Source organism: Mastomys coucha, unplaced genomic scaffold (genome assembly GCF_008632895.1).
Source record: "Mastomys coucha isolate ucsf_1 unplaced genomic scaffold, UCSF_Mcou_1 pScaffold22, whole genome shotgun sequence".
Classification (NCBI taxonomy): domain Eukaryota; kingdom Metazoa; phylum Chordata; class Mammalia; order Rodentia; family Muridae; genus Mastomys; species Mastomys coucha.
The window spans coordinates 119826067-119835210 of NW_022196905.1; positions in this window are offsets into that span (position 1 = coordinate 119826067).

Below are 9144 nucleotides of genomic sequence, written 5' to 3' on the forward strand. Positions count from 1 at the left end.
TCAGGTCCCTCTGAAATTTTCCACTGTTTTTATGTTCTGTTTCCTTGGTAACTCTCTCTCCGCCCCCCAGCTTCCCTTAAATACCCTACACTTCTTGTGGTCCGGGTCGAACTCCTCTGACTGGCAAGGTCATGAGATCGACCCGGTACCGGTATCCCCAATTAACCTCATGTGATTGCAGCAAGTTCGGTCTCTCGTGAGTCATTGGGTGGTCGCGTCATCCCAAGACTTGAGTAAGGATCTCCCCAGTTCTGGGGGTCTTTCACTCAGTTGCACCATGACATCATGGCCAGACTCGGTGGGAGGAGGATTTTTCCTGAGCTACTTACAGCATCAGTCACAGTGGGTGACAAGACACGAAGAGAAAGAGAGTGGGAGCTGCCATTCAAACTGTGTGTCACCTGCTCCCCGAGCAGATACAGCTTTGTATCCGATTGGCATGTGGCACTGTTCCTTGGGAGACATGCACAAATGTCACACCAGGCGGGAAAAGGGCAACAGACTAAAGTAATGGACTCACCAAAGTCCAGGATTGTGAACGAATGACTTTACTGGGGCTTCTTACAGGTGTGTGAGTGCAGGGGTTGCTTAGAGGAGCATGGAGAACTCAAAGATAGCTACATCCCCAAAATCCTACCACAGACCCAAAATCTGGAACCCTGAACCTCTCTTTCCTATTTGAAGGTGCTTGACAGGCAAGAGTCTCTTTCAGGAGGCTCAACTGTCTGAGACTATCATGTTAGCAGCATTGCTGGTTAGAATCTCAGTAATTCTTATTGCTGACATAAACCTGATGATGGACATCTTGTACATCTGGTTAGTTTCAGAGACTTCCTGAGACTAGGGAGTTGTTCACTTCTTGATTTTTTTAAAATATTTATTTATTTATTTATTTACTTACTTACTTACTTATTTATTGGTTTTTTGAGACAGGGTTTCTCTGTATAGCCCTGGCTGTCCTGGAACTCACTCTGTAGAGCAGGCTGGCCTTGAACTCAGAAATCTGCCTGCCTCTGCCTCCCAAGTGCTGGGATTAAAGGCGTGCGCCACCACAGCCTGCCTAACTTCTTGAATTTTAATGAGCTTCCCTCCACAATAAAAATGTTGAAACCTGGAGAATATTTTTCCCCAACATTGGCTGTCTTATAGAGCTGGGGATGGAGAGCTGATCAAAGAATCAAATCTGCCCTCATGAACCTTGTATTTTATAAAGTTTAGTAAGAAAACAACTATTGAGCCAGGCAGTGGTGGCGCACGCCTTTAATCTCAGCACTTGGGAGGCAGGGGCAGGTGGATTTCTGAGTTCGAGGCCAGCCTGGTCTACAGAGTGAGTTCCAGGACAGCCAGGGCTAAACAGAGAAACCCTGTCTTGAACCCCCACCCCCCAAACAAAACAAAACAAAACAAAACAACAACTATTATCTAGACATAACTAAAATGCTAGGCAGTGATTTAGCCTTTATGGAAAAGAAAAGTAGGAGCGAGCAAGCAAGAGGGAGAGAGAGAGAGAGAGAGAGAGAGAGAGAGAGAGAGAGAGAGAGAGAGAGAGAGAGAGAGAGGGAGAGAGAGAACTAGAGAGTTGATCTTGAGTTCCTTGATGATGGAGCAATATTGCAGAATGGGCAAACCTTACCAAGCTGTAGATTCAAAAGAGGTCCATTCCGCAAGTGCTAGTTTTCTCAGTTTAAATTTGACTGTTGTGGTTGGAGAATGACATGTTTGCCCCCATGATCCTGAGGTAAGGGAAATCTGGCCTAAGTGAGAAGTTTCTTTCATTTTCTACCACAAATACTTCAATATTGTTTCAATCTTTTAAAATAATCATATACACGTGTATATGCATATATATGAATGTGTGTGTGTGTGTGTGTGTGTGTGTGTGTGTGTGTGTGTGCGGGCATAAGTGCAGTTGCCAATGGATGCCAGCAGTAAAGGGCAGACGCTCCTGGAGCTTGAGTTATAGATGATTGGTTGTAAGATGAATGACTTAGGAGCTGGGACTGAGCTCAGATCCTCTGCAAGAGCATCGAGTGAGTGTAACCCCAGAACACTCCAGCTCCTAAATTTAGCATTTTAATGCATTGGAAGATTTTATTAGATGTCATATATCGTGGAATTTCCACTGACATTGATGTTTTTGGAGTTGAATTGCTGGTGAGGACCAGTGCGGTCAGAGCCACAGAAACAAGCTTGGGTCGAGATGAGCTTAATTAAGAGATGTAGGTTTTTACTTTACTTTTCAGAATATAATATGGGACTTATACCAGGAGCCTCCTTGAGATCCCATGAGTGTGTGTGTCCTGAGACTAACGAGTTCCTTGGCTCAACATCTCAATCACCAGTGAGTGTATACATATGACCTGGATCCATGCACTGACCTATCAGAATATCAATGTAAAACTAGTCAAAATACCCTGACATACTCATGAGAGGTAAAATTAGAATCAAGACCAAAACTAAATATGAAATAATTATTGAAATTAGGAAAATTATATCCAATAAAGTATTATTACACAAAATTATTTTAATTGGCCAATTTTCTTCTTCAATAGACATTTCTTGAGCATAAGGTTTGTATCTTGTCCTTGATGAAGGAGATCAAGGTGGGAACATTGTACATACTATGTTGAGCTGTTCACGGGGGTGAGACGAGGGATTATTAACAGGTGAAGTGGTTGCTGGTATCTCTCATGGTGGCTTGGCAGAACCAACAGGAAGTTGTGCCAGAGGATGAGAAAGGAGTTTGTTTTTCATGGTGGACCAGAGAAGACTCTACCGAGAAGACATTTGTGTTAAAAATTAAAAGATGAAAACTTCTGTCCACAAATAAGCAGGATAAAGATTCTTCTGTTAAAGAAACAAACAAAACAAAAGAATGTGAGCTCAGAACCAAGAAGCTAAGAATTCTAAGCAACCAACAACCGAATGTAGTGTTTGTGCACCCACCTCTAAGAAGACTTAGAGGAGACTGAAGAATGAAAGACCAGCCTATGATGGCAAGAGAAAAAATGTGTTAATAGTTAGGGTCCTGGAAAAGCATCTCACATTATTCTTAGATAAATTTAATTACTTGGATCTTTATAGTAACCCTACAAAGTAGATATTTTACCCTGCCCATGGGTAAATAGAGATACAGAAAGATGAAACAATTTCACCCCTAAGAACACTCTTGATAGAACTAGAAATGCTCTTTTACACCAGTCTTGCATATAAATGATCCGAGAGGTAGTACTACCAACAGCTCAAAATGGAAATGATCCAAGTGGCCATCCATAAACAAGTGGGTAACCACATGTGGTAGATCCATATGATGGGATAGTATCCAACCCCTAAGGATATTATGGTAAGTGAAGGAAGACAGGCATAACACATTAAATACCCTATGATCCCTCTTAAACAGAAATCCTCAAAATCACAAATCCATAAAGAAAGTTGATTGGTGATTGTAGAGATTTGGGGATTATCTTAGTCAGGGTTTCTATTATCATGAGGAAACCCCATGGCCAAAAAGCAAGCTGGGGAGGAAAGGGTTATTTGACTTACACTTCCAGATCATAGTCCATCAATGGATGAAGTCAGGACAGGAACCCAAGCAGGGCAGGAACCTGGAGGCAGGAGCTGATGCAGAGGCCATGGGGGGCGCTGCTTACTGACTTGCTCAGCTTGCTTTCTTATAGGACCCAGGACTACTGGCTCAGGGATGGCCCATCCACCATGGGCTGTGCCCTCCACCACTGATCACTAATTAAGAAAATGCCTTACCGCTGAATCTCATGGGGGCATCTTATCAGCTGAGGCTCCTTTCTCTCTGATGATTCTAACTTGTTTTTAAGTTGGCTCACAAAACCAGCCTGTACAGGGGCCATGGAAAGAGGGAATGGATGGCTGCTAGATATAGTTTTTTTCAGAAGCTATAAAGCTATAAATTGTGCTTGTGTTGCAATTGGTGATGTTGGTAGAAGTTTAAGGTAAAAATCTGGGTTCTGAAAGTTGGGCATCCAGCCTCCAACATGCCAATTAGAGATAAATAAGACCAAAAAGCAGAAAAAGGATATTTATTCAAGACAATCATGTTGAGAAGAGGAACAAATAAAAAGCATCCACTGAACCTCCCCAAGTCTGTCTTCCAGGATTTTGACACGATGTTTAGGTTCAAACAGAAAGCACCAGGCATGAGTAACCAGTCCTAGTCCGGTGTGGTCCAGCCCACCTCATAGTCTGTCCAGTGAGAATGGCTGACAAATTGTCAGAACCGCATAGAATCGCTTCCTGGGAGACAAGGTGTCCTCTGGTTGGCACCAGAATTCAGCTTTTCCGGCATGGGATTCCTGGGGAATTTTGAATTAGGTAGGGGTGTCATTGTTTCAAAGGTCTAATAGCCAAAGGCATGGAGGAATAGCTGCCACTATGTCCTCTCTTTCCCAGGTCTATCACATTCATGGGTGTGAAACTCTGCGTGTAGACTCCAACCAATCAAATTTTAAACACAGGGAGAGGGAGAGCTTTAATCGTGTAAATTAAATTAGATAAAGTTGTGCTCTAATGAAAAAGAAACACACCCACCATCACAGGCGCCAAAGTGGCAGTTGATGAGTTTGTGGCAGACATGGGGCTTCGGTTTCTATATTTTTGTGCATTGTACCCAGTTTACCCTGCACGACTGCTGGAGAGGCTCAGAGTTTACCCCACAGCCGGGGGTGGTAGTGGGGAATCAATCATTTGCGCTCAAAACCAAAGCTGTGGTGCTGCGCCGATGTTTCCTCAATTCATTTAAACAATGGAGCTAGTTGGAGAGTCATAGAGGATAATGTTTGTGTCGTTCTTGTCTGCTGTCAGTATTCCTAAGTGGATTTTTGGGTTTTACATGAAGTGTGATAAGTGAGTAACTTTTAGAACGGGTCAAAATGTTGACACTTCAAAACACACATGTTAAGCAGCACAGATGAGGGCTCAGAGCTTAAGAGTGCTTCCATGCGACCCTTGGTTCCCAGCGCTGACATCAGACGAGACGGCACACACTCGCCTGTAACTCCAGCTCCCCTAGGTCTGCTGCCCTCTTCTGGCCTCTGTGGGAACTGCACACTTGAGTTATGAAGCTAAAAAAAAAACCTCACACAACCACAAATGAAAATAAATCTTAAAAAAATAATTTCACAAACGTGCACTTATCATCTGCCTACGTATATTGCATGCTTTTTGTCTGATGGCTTTGGAGGAACATTACATGCATTTAGTGAGGAACACAGGCAATGGGAGAAACTCCGATTTGTAAGCTGACTCTGTCTTGAGACTGCTTGTCCCCGGTTTGAACTCTGGTTAATAGAAATTCCACAAACCATCCCAGAAAGAAACTGCCCTGGGCCGGAGCCAATCAGGGAATAGAGGGAAAGTGCCTAAAATTCCAGAGGTTATAGATAAATTGCTCAAGCTGAAGTCATCACTGACCAATCCCCGTGCACCAAGATACCCCTTGCCACGTAAGGCAACTGCTAGGTAAGAACTCATTGACCATTCCCTGCTCGAACTAGTAGAAAAACCCTGCCAACTGAGGCTGGGGCCCTCGGCATCTGGGGCCCTCGGCATAAATCTGCTGTGTTGTCAGAGCGGTCTGAGGGTCTGAGCTTAAGCTTGAATAAAGGCCGTTGGCTTTTGCATATGGATTCAGACTCCTGGTAGTCTTTGGGGACCCAGAAATCTGGGCACAACATTTGAGACAGAATATTCTAGCACATTTGGTGAAGACAAGGGCACTGTGGGTCACACCTGTGGTACACACTGAACTCAAGGAGTCTGAACTTGCTCTCTTTAATATTTGGCCAAGTAACTCTCCACAACGTCCTCCAATGGGAAAACTGGTGTATTAGTGTTGGGTACACACACCCAGTCATATCTGAATGGCCTCAGATGACTACCTATTATCTGTCATGGGTCTGCAATTGACCGGGCTCTTTCTCATGCAGCTGTACCAGGCTGGTGGGTAATGATGCCATACAAACATCTGAGAGCTTACTTGGTTAGCATTCTCCCTGGCTCACTCCCATGGCAGATGATGCTGATCCGGGGTACCTACTCAGGCTTTGCTCCTTAGTTCTAAGTTTTTAAAGCTTTGTCCAGATACTGGGGGGATGGCTTCATGGCTACAGTGTTTGTGGTGCAAGGGTGGGTAAGCTGAGTTCAACCCGTCAAACTCATTAAAAAGCTGAGCACAGTGGCATGTGTTTGTAATTCTACAGCTTGGGAGGCAGAGACAGGATGACTCCCTTGAGCTTTCTGGCCAGTCAGTCTAGCCTAGTTGAAACATTCCAGACCTTGTTTCAGTAAAATGAATGGTCTTACTGATAACTGACACCTGAGGTTGTCCTTTGGCCTCTGCATGCCTGTGCATACAGGTACACATGCAACACACATGCACATGCCCACAAGCCTATTCGCTCTGGGGAAAGCAACTTGAAATGTTAATGAGTTAAGTGGGGAGGGCCCGGCTCGCATGTTAAAGGGAACCAGGCAAGTGTTGTTTGCTGTTTCCCACCTTGATTATGGCGACGCTAAAGGAGATAATTTACACAAGGCACACCTCGCCGCGCTTCACACTTGGAAGCTGTTTTTAACAAATTGTTGTTGAGACAGAAGCATTGGGGCATGACCTGTGAGACTGCAGGTATCTGTGGGGAGAAGGAGGTTAGGAGGCTTCCCCTCGCTTCTATGTTTTTATACAGAAAGTTAAAGGAGAGAGCTTACTTAAAGGGGAAGCAGATACGGGGCTGGGGTTTTATTGATGATGAAATAATTCTACCATCATCTAAAATCCATCTATTCAGAACAGAATAAAAGACATGGTGGGTTTATCTTGTACACATCCTTGACCTTGAGCTACCTCTTCTGAAATCCCCACATACTTTCCTTCCTAAATGTGTCCCCTTTATATCAATACGAAGTGCATCGATAGAAGCAGTCAGGGCACACAGGGGCCAGGCTGAAAGGCAGAAGCCCTGGCCTTCTGAAATGGCTATCACTCTATAAAAACACGGCATAATGTGTTGAATGTCAAGTAGATTAATATGTCAGCCCTGGGGAACATTGCCATGTAACACTGTCGCATTTAGATAATTGAATACTCTAATAGCTCCACATCTTGATCAAAGTTAAAATACCAGGATTGACATCATTCTTTGCCACAGGATGTTATTTTATCAGAAGCTTTAAAATCTTTACAATACCTGGAAGGTCGAGTCTGGCTTGTGTACACAGAACACTCGAAGCCAACCCAGCCGTACATAGGTGCATTACCAAGCAAAGATGAATAGTTATTTAATGGGGCTTGAAATTACTTCTGCCTGTATGACTCAGGTAGAGCAAAGGTTTGGTCTGCCTGGCTCATCATGGGCGACGTCAGACAAACCTGGTTTTGCCAGTGTCTCACGGGTTAGAGCATAAGAGTCTGTAGGTAAGAGACGTTCACTCGGTATATCATGCCTTTTAACTCTTCCTTTGTAGAAGTAATTACATAAATTTGTAAAAGTACCCTTTTTTGTACATCCCCAGCCTGAAGGATAATATTAGATAGAAAGATGAATAAAGAAAGAAGTCACCATTTAACTGATAGGTATTTGTATTGGTATTCAGCTGCAATACCAATCTGAAGAGAGGACGTTATACTTTTACATGTAACATACTGATTTTCTACCAGAAAAACAGTATTAGGTTCTCCCCCAAGAGCCTGTGGCCTAGCCAGTAACATAGTTTTGGCCCAGTTAACAGGATAAGACATGAGTTCCTTCTTGTAGAAAGGGCTTTAAATCCAATCAGAAAGTGGTTGTTTATTCCAATAAGGTTCATACCACTAGCAACACCTATGGGCACATCTCGCCAGCTGATTGTTATTGCAGCTCACAGGGTTCACAGCTGGGTGAGATTTGTGGGTCCTTTTCTCTCCTGGTAGCATAAGTCGAACCTTTCACAGAGTCCTACACCCATACACATTCAGCCAGCATTAAGTGGGGTCAGTGGGTTTAAAGAAAAAAAAAAAAAGGAACACATGAAGCTGCAAGGGAGAAATGGGAACAGAAAGAGAGGCTAGAACAGGGGTTAGATTTGGTAAAACAGTATTAAACACAATGTATGAAGACCCCTACATCTAAATATGGGGGATAGAGCCAATGTAAACATGTACCCTGTTCCAAGCAGAAGCTGGCTGCTCTGCTCAGGTTCCTTCACCGGTAAGAAGAGCCTGGTTTATATTCATCTCCAAGGCCGATGTCAGATTAGACCCTGTGTTAGCCTGTGCGCTTCCAGACTCTGACCCATATCTGCATTTTATTGAACAAATGAATCCGGCTACTAAAGACTGTAAGTAGTTGGCATTCTTAGGTTGAGGGTATTTAGTCTAAGCCACGGAGGACCCGTTTATTTAACTAGGCTAGGCTGCTTCCAGGTACTTCTGAGCTAGTTTGAGTTTGTGTTTGACTCCACCTTAGGAAACAGGATTTATCAGTATGTGGTTCAGTTTTACTTGGCTTTCAGAGGCCATGTGTGTGGAGAGGCGTGGTGGCTGTGGAGTTTGTGGCTGGGGTCTACCGTGTCAAAGCTGGCTGGGAAAGATCGCTGACTTGTTTTGGTTTCTATGAACTAAGGCATTTTAAGCAGCTTCTAAGGAGAGCTTTTAACTTTGGCTCCTGGGATATGAGTGCAGCGTGACTTGCCATCTGCAAGGAAACGATGTTGAACTAACAACAAGATGTCATTAGTGTCATTTGTCTCCCAGAACCTCTGAAATGTCAGCGCTCAGCTCCACTAGACAGTGGCTTGCCTTCCCAGAATTAGATCCAGGGATGGACATTCGGATAGTCACAAAAGCCTGAGGGAGGGGGAGGGGGAGAGTGTGTGTCTGTGTGTCTGTCTGTCTGCATCTGTGTCTGTCTGTCTGCATCTATGTGTGTGTGTCTGTGTGTGTGCCTATCTGTCTCTGTGTGTGTGTGTCTATGTGTCTGTCTGTCTGTGTATCTATGTGTCTCTGTGTGTGTATCTGTCTGTGTGTCTGTGTGCGTCTGTCTGTTTGTGTGTCTCTGTGTCTGTCTGTTTTTCTGTGTGTCTCTGTGTGTGTCTGCTTATGTGTGTGTGTGAGTCTGTGTGTGTGTCTGAGAGAGA